The sequence below is a fragment of the Heterocephalus glaber genome, unplaced genomic scaffold, assembly GCF_053883595.1.
Source record: "Heterocephalus glaber isolate CG9 unplaced genomic scaffold, H.glaber_assembly_v1.0 deba00001428, whole genome shotgun sequence".
NCBI classification, from domain to species: Eukaryota; Metazoa; Chordata; class Mammalia; order Rodentia; family Bathyergidae; genus Heterocephalus; species Heterocephalus glaber.
In genome coordinates this window covers 36,829,671-36,843,203 of record NW_028258293.1, presented here as the reverse complement: position 1 = coordinate 36,843,203, position 13,533 = coordinate 36,829,671, and positions in this window count along the sequence as shown.

Here is a 13,533-nt window from a genome sequence, read left to right as displayed (position 1 = left end):
CTAAAAAAAATCTTACACTCTTTTCTTGGAAGAGGCTTTAGAGAAGCGTCAATTTACCAATAGTCCAAAAAGAGCTTGGAGGTGGGTAGGTTGCATTCATATCAACCCAAGATTCTTGCAACTTCCTGACCTCCTTATCCCAAAGATCACAAAATCCTGTTGAATTCCCCAACACATGTAGAGAGATAGCTTCTTTGTGTCCCGTTGTTACCCTCAGCTTGGTCTAACAACTCTACCCAGATTAGTAAATATTCATGGAGCACCTTCTTCAAGGTCCTTTGTGGAGGCATCTCTGGTTGGGGCAGGAAGGTGGGACAAGGGATGAAGAACACAGTGACAGGATATAGAGAGATTTGGGCTCTATTTCTGTTGCTTGGTAGTTGTGCAATCATGGAGACAATGTAACCTTTTCTAAGAGTTTGCTTTCTCATCTGTGAAATAAACAAAATCATATATCCTCTTGGAGTTGTGGTTGGGATTAAATGTCATAGCATATGAGAACATGGTTGGTTTGATAAATGGCTAGCTTCCTTTCTTAGTTGGGCTGGCTGGTATCTAATATTTACTAGATAACTGAAAAGAAAAATTCTTTCCAATTTCTGCTCATTTTATTCTCTTAAAAATATCTCCCTTAAATTTCATCCTCAGTTTCAAAGCTCTTGGAATAAAAGAAGCACGATTCTAGTAGAGGGTCAGGTTTTATAGTTGTTTCTAAACTATTCGTTATGGTTTAGATCGAAAATGTCCCCCAAATGTTCTATGTCCAGAGGTGGGGCCTGGTTCGAAGAGGCAGGTCACTGTAGGCTTGATCTGAAAGAGTGTATTCTTCTCCTCAGCTGCTCTCTACCTTTTCTCTCTGCTTCCTCGCCACCTTGGGTTGAGCAGCTTGAACCAGCCAGCCATGGACAGAGCCTACTGGAAACTGTGAGCAAAACAAACCTCTTCTTTAAACTGTGGGCGTCAGGTATTTTGCCCTAGAGACTGGAAAATGACAAATATGCTAGTTTTATCTAGTAAGGGTGTTGGTTAACAAATTGATTTATGTGAATTGTTACTAATCTTCATAGCAGCCTTTCAGGGTAGGTACAGTATATTACTTTGACTGCTTTGTGGAGGAAGAAGCATGGGATTTGAGTGATTTGCCCCAGGATATGCATCACTACAACACAAAGACAGGGATCAAATCCAAGCTAGTAGGGATGAAATCCATGCTTTTACTGCAGCAACACAGTTTTTTGAGTCCTTGGAGACAAACACTTTATCTCAAGCCTTTTTGTAATCTCTTTTAATAATAAAACAGGTGTTTAATAGTAATGTATTTAATTGGATTGAATTGAACCAATTGATTATTTCATCACTATCATTTTCTTCCCTGTTTATATTATTGATGTTTGATTCCCTGTTTATATTATTCCCTGTATTATCTCTAGTAATAACTATTAATACTCATTTCCTAGAGCATAACTAAAAGTAAGTCACCTATCTGTTAAAATTATTTTTTCTACCTCTTGAAAGTGATTACAAGGAGGGAAAGGAATAAATGTGAGAAAAGGAAAAAACGGAAACAAAGTCTTCGTAAATAGGGAGGGGTGGAAGGGTTGAAGGGAGGGCAGGGTAATGGGGAAAATAATAAGAACCAAGATACATCATGTAAAGGCACAAATTACAAATGATGAATGTCATTATATTGTATACCTAAAATGTACCAATAAACTTTAGTTTATGTGCTGCCAAAGCGAGCACTGTACCAATAAACTTAATGAATAAAAAAAAGAATTTGACAAATGCTTTCAATTAAATTCACAGGCTGTATTGAATAGGACATTCATGTTTTAAAGTTTAAAAGTAATCGAGGTTGAAAAATATTGAAACATATGTTGTGATGATGATGATGATGGTGATGATGATGATGATGATGATGATGATGATGATGATGATATGATGTTTTTAGTACCATGAATTTTGGAAATGTTTTCTTGAAATTTTATGGACTCACATTTATTTTCAAGGATATTTATATCTAAGTAATACATGTAATCTAATACCACTTTCAATAATTTTTCTATACGGATACAGTTCCCATCATTTAATAGATGACACCCCACTCTTGACATTCCTGCTGTCTGCAAATGTGGAGGCCGCGTTTGGGAGACAAATTGGTTCAAGGGAAAACTCACTGTTTTTTACATCAAATGGGTCTGACTTTTAATCTTCATTCTACTTTTGGCAAGCCTTTTACTTGGACTCAGTGCATCAACCTGTACATGTTCTGGCTCTTCCGTACATCACCATGACAGTGATTCTTCTAAATCCCCAATATAATAATCTTCGCCCCTGTTGAAAACTCTTTATTCCCATTTCTATAACATGAAGATCAGAGTTCAGAGGATGACATTCAGTATCTTCCACAATTTGACTTCATCTTTATTTAGTCCTAATGGCTCAAAGAATGGCATCTGTCAGATGTCCGTTGGAATGGTGGATATTCACTTTGAGAAGTTTAATTTTATCATGCTTCCATTTCCTTATCTGTAAATTAGGGGTAGTAATAGTGGTGTTTACAAGACCATTGTAAAGAATATATCATATATTGCTTATGCTCTGGGGTCAAGATTTTATTTACACTATTATTCAAAGAATATGTGATTTTTATTGTATATTATTGATTTATTTTTCTTCAAAAGTCCCTTGCCTTTGAGAAACTGGAGAAAAGGATGGTACAGGGGAGCTTGAAATTTCTAATTTCTAGAAATTACTTGAATTGAACCATCCTCTATAATTTAGATAATAAATTTTGGATGGTTTAATCTCTTTGAATAGGTAGCTCTATTAAATCTGCTCCCTCCCCATATGAGATTGGGCTGGTGCTGTCTGTGGCAGAAGGCATGGGTGGGCTGGCTTATCACACGGGGCCCTTCTGCTGCCCTCTAACTCTTCTCATCACCATGGCAAGGTGATTTTTGCCTGGCCTTTGGCACAGAGACCGAAGTTTACGACAGGTGAACTCATGCTCTATTCTCTGGCCCCCAAAAGGATTTGTGGTTCTTCTGTCTCTCTCCCCTTTAGCTCTCTCACTCTTTCCCTGGTGTCTGAGGATGGTCTTGGTTAACTCTGTTTAATCAGTGCTGCCAGTAGCCCTCATCTGTGGTGTTGCTTTGCTCTAGTCACAGTGTACACCATGCCCAAGAGGAAAACTACTGGCTTTGGAGATGTCAAATTAGATACTTCTCCACCTAAACTAATGGTGTGATTATTATTATTTAAAAATTTTATTTACTTATTTTTTTAACTTTTTAAAATTAATTTTATTTGTACATTTTAGGTATAATGACATAATATAATGACATTCATCATTGGAGATTTGTACCTTTACATAATATATCTTGATTCTTATTTTCTCCCCCTTCCCCTGCCCTCCCTTCAACCCCTCCACCCCTTCCTATTTACAAAGACTGTTTCCATTTCTTCATTTTCTTATATTAATTCCATTCCCCTCTTACTTTTCCCCTACGCCTCCAACTTCCCTTTCCCCTTTGCACCTTTTCTTCCTATTTCACATTATCTATTGTATATTTTGATCCTTATTTACACTTTCAGTTTCTCACACCAGAGAAACTATTTAGTATTTACAGAGGTGTGTCCTATTTATTTCACTTAGAGTATTGCCTCAGTGTGCATCCATTTAGCTATAAATGCCTCTAGTTTCTCATTCTCTATGGCTGAGTAGTACTCCATTTTATGAAAAAGAAAAAAAAAAAAACACCACATTTTCTTTATCCAGGCTCCAGCTGATGGCCAATTGGGCTATTTCCAAGTTTTAGCTATTACAAACTGTGCCGCTATGAACATGGTTGCATATATATCACTGTGGTATTATTCTTTTAGGAAGCTGGGTCAAATGGGACCTCTAGTACTAGTTCTTTGAGGTATCACCATACTGGTGTGATTATTTTTATTCTAAGTTGCTAAGGGACTACTTTGCCTTAGGCTCTGTACTGAAGTTCCAAATGTAGATCAGGATACAACTCATGCTGCCTGGCACTGAGATTTTTGCTTTTTGAGACATTATCTGCTTATTTCGGTTTCATTTCTAAAGAAAGACGACCTACTCTACTATGGGAAGCAGGCATTTTGTTTTTCTTTGGGGCTGGAGGAAACACCTCTGAGGTTCTGGCTTCTTCTTTCCCTGGTTATTGTAAGTGGAAGAGATGTTTTCTCTACATCATGGAAAAAAACCTGTGATCTGAGTTGTTTGGGTTGGTTCTTGATACTGGGGACATGGGACAGCCAAGAATTAGCAATTATCTACCTCTCCTCAACATACAGTTCAAAGCATCATAAGTGCTCAGTAAACTTTAGTTGCTGTTATTTTTTAACCACTCTTACCTTTCAACATACTCAACTATAGTTTCTTGCATACTAAATACTATTTTCTATATGAATCTGCATTTTATTTTATTTTATACCTTCAATAAAGATGGTTTATTGAACAACCATAGAAAAATTTAATTTTGAAAGTTCTTGAAGAATATGAAACAAATTTAAAAACCAGGAAAAATATTTTTTAAACAATGATAATATTAAAAATACCTAACATTTTAAAGTACTTCACATATTCCAGCAGCTTTATATTTATTATCACATTTACTCCTTGCGTTGGACCTGAGGCAAGTATTATTGCCATTAACTTTAAAGGAGTGAATTTATTTTCTCAAGGTCACAAGAGTAGGACATGATAGAACCAGAATGGGAGGCCAGATTTTCTGATGGCAAAGTTCATGCTCTGATCGTTATGTTTTATTAGTTTCCATGCTACCTTGACTTTGAGTTCATTCTCTAATCCTTGTACATCTTGAACTTCCTTCACCTTATATACTCTGAGCTCTAGCCATAGACCACATCTTCCTGCCCTTGAAGACTCCTGATATTCTTTCCCAATTTGGCTTTGCTTACTTTGCATCTCTGCTTGCAATGCTATCCTCACCACCACTCTACCTCTACTTCAATGTCACTTTCCTTTCGTATTCTCACTTCCTCCCAAGTTGCAATTAATACTTGCGCTTATACTCCATAAGTTCCATTATGAGGTTTGTTTGTCAGGGCATATTACTCAGACTTTCTGTAGGAAGGTAGCTTTTTGTTGTTGTTGTTGTTGTTGTTGTTGTTGCTTTGTATTGCATATTAGTAGTACAGAATAGTGAGATTTGTTATGACCTATTGGAACACAAGTGTTATATATTTTTATTATTTTCTTTTAAAAATGTTTAATGATTTTCACTCCATGACACCTTGAGCCTTTTATTTTACCCTCCCTCTAATCTTTTCCCCATCTTTAGAAGATTGTAGGAGTGCTTTCTGGGCGTGTATCTGTTTCCTTAAATTGAATGAGGGTTTTTGGCATGCAAAGGTAGCTCCTTTCTTTATTGTTGAAATAAATGGAATCAAAGATAAGCCTTTTATCACTGTGAATCACGTAAAACCTTAACTGGAAAAAGGGATGTTGCACTTCTGATGACTGTCTGTTGGCACATCTGGTCGAAGCAGTCAAAGTAGTTAGGTCACAGAGGGTGAAGACAGTTAAAAAAAAAAAAAAAGATTACAAAGTATCACCTGGAGGCTTTCAGGGATCAGGAGAGGAAGTATTTCACACTGGAGTCTAATTTGAAGCATCATCTCAGGATTACTTATAAGCATTTACTGTATGCCAGCTACAGTTTTAATGCTGAGCACACAGTGAAGGACCAACAAAGACCCCCTCATTGTACTTATAACTATTTGGAAAAAAAAAAAACCCAGCTGACGATAGCAAATTATTGTTTATAGAGTTGAGGAAGATAATGGTAGTAGTGGTAAGAACAGATTTTAGGAAAGTGATAGAATGCAAATTTTTGTTTAACCACATTAAGTTTGAGATGTTTATTAAACATCTAGTTGAAAGTGTCAGGCAGTTGAGGAGAGATTAAATAATTAGTCGAATGCCTAATTTCCAGGAAGAAATTATGGGCAGAAATATGGATTTGGAGTCGTCTGCATGTCATTCATCTTCAAGTCTCAGGGCTGGGCTGGAGAGTGTATGGGCAAAAATGGAGAAGACAGGGGATTCATGACAGAACCCTAGGGCTGTCAAGTACAGAAAGTTAATTTCTCAGCTAGATAGCCCTGTTCTATGTTACACTGCATAAATATTTATTTTTTGAATTATCCCCATCATTGGTAAAATACTGATTAAATATCCCTTTTGGTCCCAGCTCAATTGGGTCCTTAAACAGGAAACAGTACACTGTGAGACACAGAGGAAGTGCCATTTCCCTTTAAAAGAGATGGAGAAGGTAAGCGTGGTTTGGTAGACTGATAGGAGAGGCATTTTATAGTATTCCTTACTCTTATGATAATTTTCTTTGGATTCAAACCTGAACACTATTTTGTTAAAGAAGAACTAGGATTTCCATTTAGATATAGTGAAAATGGATCATGTCTCCTCCCTAATGATATCTTTCAATGGCTCCTCATCGACCTCGTCTTAAATCCAAACTCCTCAAATTGGTTTACAGGACTTCTAAATCTGCTTCTTGTCATCCCTTTCAGTCTTGTCTCTGTCACTGTCCTCTTTTTTTTATCCCCAGCCATACAGGTCTTCTTCCTCCCTAGAATATGCTATAGTCTCTCTAGATTTGGGTTTTTATGTGCTCTTCCCCTATCTAGAATATTCCTCCTAGTGCCCTCTTCACTTGGTTGATTCCACTTATCCTTCTGGTTTCAGCTTAAATGTGACCACTTCTGCTTAATCAAGGAGGCCTTCTTTGACTCTCTGGAACAAATCAGATCTATGTGCTAAATGCTCCAAGGGCATGACCTTACAAAGACCCTATAAAACACTTAACATATTTTTAATGCTAATTGCTTATTAAATGGCTTCTCATTAATGTTTTCTTTGCTTTTCCTTCCCTTTCTTCTCTATCACCCCCACCTCTGCCACTCCATTCCCTCTCCCATTGCCCACCCTCCCTCTTTCTTTCTGTCACTGGGGATTGAACTCAGGGCCCTCACACTGAGCTACATTCCTAGTTAGTTCGTTCTAAGACAAGGTCTTACTGGGTCACTAAGTTGCCCAGGCTGGGTTCAAACTTGCCATCCTTCTACCTCAACCTCCTCAAATACTTGGATTTCAGACATGGGCCACGTTGCCCAGCTCTGGTTATGTTTAAACAATAGAGCCTGCTTTGGGTCCGGGACCTACTACAATTCCTGAAAATTGAGAGTACTAAATGCTCACTTTGAATGAGTGAATTAGTAGCTAAATAGATAAACTAGATAAACAGATAAAGTAAGCTAGTCCTATGAGGCATCTCTTGGAGATCACTATTAGACTTTCTTCCTAGCTTAGGTTTCAAATGTTGGTTCCCAAACACAGGTCATGCAATACTATCCCAATTAGATATGGAACAGTTTCATGGAAGTTAAGTGATGTGTGTACCATTTCCTAGTTGGTAAAGATACCTTGAGAAGCACAGTCTGGGCTGGGGAGTAGAACAGAGAGCACATTGCCTTCTATGCTTGTACAATTGGTAGAGGTTTCTTTCTTACCTGACAGCGTAGCTCGCATTCCTGGGATCAGAGGTCTACCAGCCAAACTGCAGGGCAAATTCAGAAAAGGACTTCAGAAATTCTGTAATTTCTCTGACTCCATGACTTTTCTAATGTCTTTCCTTTTTCCCTGAATTGCATTTCCTCTCTTCTTAGATCTCGTCTTTTAGGTGTCCTGATAGCATCCTGCCCTTACCCTGTTTATCACACCATTCGTATAACTTGGCATCATATTTTGTCACTTTTAGGTATTATCCTTGTCAATTTAATGATTAGCTAAATAAAAACACATCTCAACCTTAAGGATTAATAGCTCAAGGGTCTTTCAAAAGAAAACAGACACAGTAACAATTACGGCACAATGTGCCAAGGCATATGATAGAAATATATCAATAGTGAGGTGTAATCTGACGGGTGTTGTACAGATGAGTTCTAGAGACTGGCAGCCTGGATTTCAATCTTAGTTTTATCACTAATAACCTCTGTGATTTGGGGTAACTAAAAAATGTTCTCAAACTTTATTTTTCTAATCTGAAAAATGGGAATTAAAAAACCCCATATGTATTAGCTATGGTGATTATAAAATAGAAAATTGAGCTCTAAATGGCTGAAGCATAGAAATTGGGTGCCAAGGAAAAGTTTCATGAAGGATCTGATGGCTTCAGTTCATTCTCTTCAGATTTTTAAAGATTTTCTAGTAAAGAAAGTATAGTTGAGAAGGGTATAAAGAATTCCAGGCTAAAAACAGCACGTATAGAAATATGAGAGAGTTTGACAGTTTTGGAAGTTGTAAGCAGTATTTTGGTGCAGCTAGAACATAAGGTACATGTGTACACAAAGCAAGAGAAACGGCTAAAGAAATAAGGGTGGGGCACAATCTTATTTATATACTATGAATTTAATACTTGATCTGGTAAGTCATAGGGAGCTATTACAGGATTTCTAGCTGGAAAAGTATCATGACTTTAGGAGCAAATTACTGTGGTGTTGACTGAGAAGTGCCAATGGATTGAGTTCAGGAAGTGGCAACACTGATGGGATAGGAGAAATGAAATGGGAACGGAAAGACTGACAAGTTGAGGGGGCTTGGGGTTGAGCAAGAGATGATGACTCCATGGTTACTGATTTCAGTACCCTCAATTTCAAAGAGGCAGAAGCTGGCAGATCTCATACATTTTGTAGAACCTTTAAAAGCCACAAGGACATGCCTTCAGGAACATTTGCATTCAGGTATAAAAAGTACATATAGAAAAGAGTTTTGTGTTGAGTAGTCCAGACAGCTTTGACTCAGTCTGTCAAGATCTATTATTGTTTTTTCTGCTAAGATGATTGGTGGGGAAATCACTTAAGAAGCACATTGCAAACCAACAAATACCATAAAGTAGTCATGTCTTCAAAGCTAAAGAGCAACAAGATAGGCCAGGGATTTAGCTCAGTGGTTTTGCCACTTGCTGAGCAAGCACAAGGACCCAAGTTCAATCCTCGGTACCAAAAATAACCCCAAAACAAACAAATAAAGAGCAACAAGAGAAGACCATCATATAAATGTTATTTATTTTATACTTATATAAACTCATACAATTTGCATTTATGCATACATGTACACATATACACACATGCACACACACACAAACACACATCCACATCACCCAACAAAGTGTTAGTAGTTCAGCAGATTCTGAGGCCTGGGAATATGGCAGAATGTTGGTGCTTAAAGAGAGATTAGCTGTTATTACCCAAAGAAGAATAAAGAACTGAAGGGGAGGAATCCAGAGATGTGGAATTGGAATTTCACAGCCATGACAGCCTTCAGAATGGATAAGACAACAGAAGATGTCTCCTAGCTCTTCTGATTATTAGGTAACTTTTGTTAGAGTCAGTTTTCTAAACCTTCAAGTGGGGATAATGTTCTTTGCCCAACTACTACATATGGCATCTTTGAGAATCAAAAGGAGCCCCGAGTGCTTTGGTGAGGGTTGCAGCTGTATAAGCATAAGGTGTCCACTCCAGGGTCTGTGAATTCCTGAGCATGTCTCATTCCTGTCTGCATCCTCCCAGACATAATGTGCATACTCATAAATGTCTGCAGTGCAGTGGTGACATTCGAACAGAGGCCTCATGGAGATGCAGTACTTAATCTAAAAGTGTACACTTATATACATTTATAACTATGGAGACATAGGCACTCCAGGAGGAAATATTTGGTAGCAAGGACATCTTAAGGACCTCTCAAGTGACACCATCTAGACATTTATCTGGTATGTTTCAGAAAGCTGCACCGTTTAGCGAAAAAAGAAAGGAATTTGGGCTTAGGAATCATTGTGTGCATTGGAAGGCACACCCAATATGTGACCCTGGATTGGTCATTTAATCTGTGTATCATTTTTCCTGCCTGTTAAAGAGGGAAAGTAATGTATGCTTGTCCTGTTGTTTCTCTCAAACCACTGTCAGGAAAAAGTGAGACTGTCGTCAAAGGGCTCAAGATAAAGACAGATCTGGGTGTACGCTTCTTTTTCCTATTTATGTAGTGCATTCTTGTTGGCACCCTGCCCAGCACCGCTGGGTTGGGTCAATTCTATAGTTTCCATGTTACCCCCAGCTATGGCCTCCTTTTGCTTTTCTGGCCTGCACCCATGACTTCTTCAGTGGTTTGCCGCTTTGACAAGTTCAGAAAGTTGACAACTCTCTGGACACCTTCAACTAAGGACTGGCTTCTCAGTCTAGCTCTTTTGGTCATCTACTTAGAGGCAAAATCTACTCTCCAGTGCTCCCTTGTTGGATCAGGACTGTGCCTGAGTCCATCCTTGCTTGGGTTCTTTCTCTTCCCTCTTTTATTTTCCCCAATCCAGCACAATTTTCTCCTAGGAGCTCCTTCTAATAAATTATTTGAGTACAAATTCTCATTTCAAGATCAGGAAACTTGATCTAAGACAATTCACCAATGTGTAACTTTAGTTAAGGTGACTTATTTGTAAGGAAACACTTTTTTCCTCATCCAGGAAATATAGTGACATTATCAAATAATGTTATTGATTATTACATTTTAACTATTCAGTAAATGGCATCAGTTATTTCTAAATATGCTGTAAAACCTACAAATAGTGTGTTAACTTTTAATTTTATTTATTTATTTATTTTATTAAATTCTTTTATTGGTACATTTTAGGTATACAACACAATTACATTTCTCATTGGGAATTGTACCTTTACATAATGCATCTTGGTTCTTATTTTTATCCCCCTTCCCCTGCCCTCCCCTCACCCCCTCCACCCCTCCCCACTTGCAAAGATACGGTTGCCATTTTTTTCCTTTCTCATCTTTTTTCCCCTCTTTCCCCTCTGCCCTCCCACCTCCCCTGCCCCCCCTAGACCTTTTCTTCCTGTTACACAATATCAATTATACATTTTTTAAATTAAAATATCAAGACCTAGGTGACATTACCACAGATTGTACAGAATTTAAAAGGATATAGAAAGCATATTTCAAAAATCTGTTTTGAAACAAATTTGACAACTCTTAAGAAGTACCTTGGAAGACAAATTGATGAAACTAACTCTGGAAGAAATAAAAAATTTGAATAGCACCTATTAAAGAAGGTATATTCCTAGCTTGAAAACCTACCTATATGACAAAGACAGGCTCATATACATTTTAACTGATAAATTACATCAAACATTTAAAGCAGAAAAAAGAAGGAACACTTCTCTCCTCATTTTAGGAAATCAACATTGTGCTAATCCTAAAACTGGATAAAGATAATAGAAGGAAAAAGTATGAACATAGAGAGAAATTTGTTTAAGAAAACAAACTATTAGAAGTCAGATCTGGCAGTATGTAGAAAGTGGTTTTGTTACAGGGATGGCAGTGTTGGTTCAGCATTGGAAGATCCACCCCCCAAAAGTCATCATTTTAACAGAGGAAAGGAAAAAGCCATATGATCCTGTCACTAGTTGGAGAAAAAGTACTGGACTAAATTCTACAGCTGTTCATGGTCAAAGTTATCAGGAGACTAGAAATAGAACAGAAACTTCTCAACAGATCAAAGACATGTACTCCATACTTTCAGCAAAAATGCCTTATATGAATGGAAAAGATACTATGCTTTCTCCCTAAGATGGGGAACAAGGGCAGATATGCCTACTTTTCATCTGTCCATTAAACTTTGAAAAACCATTTCCAAATACAAAAATGTAGATTATTCAAAGTGGATTTTCATACACACACACACGCACACACACACATGCACACACACAATTCTGCTGCAAACAGTAGGCCAAAAAGAAAAGAAAAGTTTCCTGGCATGTTTCTTTTTTGAAAACCCACAAGACTATTCATAAATCCAATTAGAAAGAGGGTGTGCAAAACCACCAATGCTGGCAAAATCCTGAAGACATGATTTTGGCTGAAGTAGAGAAAAAGTATAAAGCGCTACCTGTTCATTTAAATACTTTTTATGTTTTGCAAGAAATACTAAGGGCTAAGAAAATACACGGCATTATGATCTGGGCTTTTTAGAGAACCAGCACACCAAGATTTGTCTCTTAAGCATCAGGCAGTGATGGCAAACCTTTTAGAGCTTTCAATGATACAAACAGCCCGCTGCGGCATGCAAGCTGTAGGTTCGCCAGCACTGGTCTGTAAGAAATAATGGATTATTTAATGACTGAGAAGGAAGTCATTAAATGATCCCTTCATATGTTTATCTTTCTCTACAGAGTGAGACACTTTTGTACATTCTGATATCTGAAACTTTGGTTGTTTTTTAGGCCCAACCAAAATAGTCTGGCAATAAAATGACACAATTAGGATAGGATTGTCAAGGTAGAAGTAAAATCTTTATATGTAGATGAAATGATCATCTACAGAGAAAATACTACGAAATCTCTAGGAGCCCCTAGAACTTGTATTTGACTTTAGCAGGATTAGAAAACACAACGTATATATAAAAATTCAGGTCTGTGTATACTTGCTAAAAATGAAGAATTGGATATTGAAATTTAAAACTTATGTAGGAGTACAAAGGACCTAGAAAAGGAAAAGGAAAAAGAAAAAACAAAACAGTGTTGGAAGACGTTTAGTACCTAATTTTAAGACTTCCTCTAAAGCTGCAGTAATCAAGACAGTGTTGGCGTAAGGAAAGACATATAGATCAATGGAATAAAACAGAGAATCTAGAAATAGAACCACACATATATGGTCCACTGAGTTTTGAAAGATTATTTAACATTAACATTTTATAGAACATAAACTCAATTCAAGAGCCGAGGAAAAGATAGTGTTTTCAGCAAATGGCACTAGAACACCTGGTATCCGTATGTAAAAAATTAACCTCAACCCTTTATTTCCATGCATAAAAATAACTTGAAAGGATCTATGAACCTAAATATGAAAGACTAAAACTGTAACACTTTGGGAAGAAATTATAAGGGAAAATGTTCATGAACTTAGGGTAGGCAAGAATTTCCTAGGATACACAAAACATGATGTATAAAAGAAAGAAATTGATAAATGACATTCCATCAAAATTTAGAACTTTAAATGACATCAGTAAGAAAATGAAAAGTAGTCCTTATAACAGACCATATTTATAGTACATATAACCTAAGACCAGAATATATAAAGAGCTCTTACAGCTCCTTAATAGACGAACCAATTAAAAAGTAGACACAAGAAGATGATAAATAGCCAGTACAGATACGTATTGACTTATCATTTTCATGACTTTTCTTTTTGTTGGATTCTCCCCTTTGCGTTTAATTTCTTGTCATGCCCAATAGATTAATTCTCCTGGGTTTCCTGGGGTTGTGATCCTCATTATCTTTTCCTAGGATTTTGTCTAAAATTTTTAGAGTGCTGGTTTGGTATTCATGAAGTTTCTAAGGTGCTCTTTGTCATGAAAGTATCTTATTTCACCATCAATTCTGAAAGATAGTTTTGCAGGGTACATC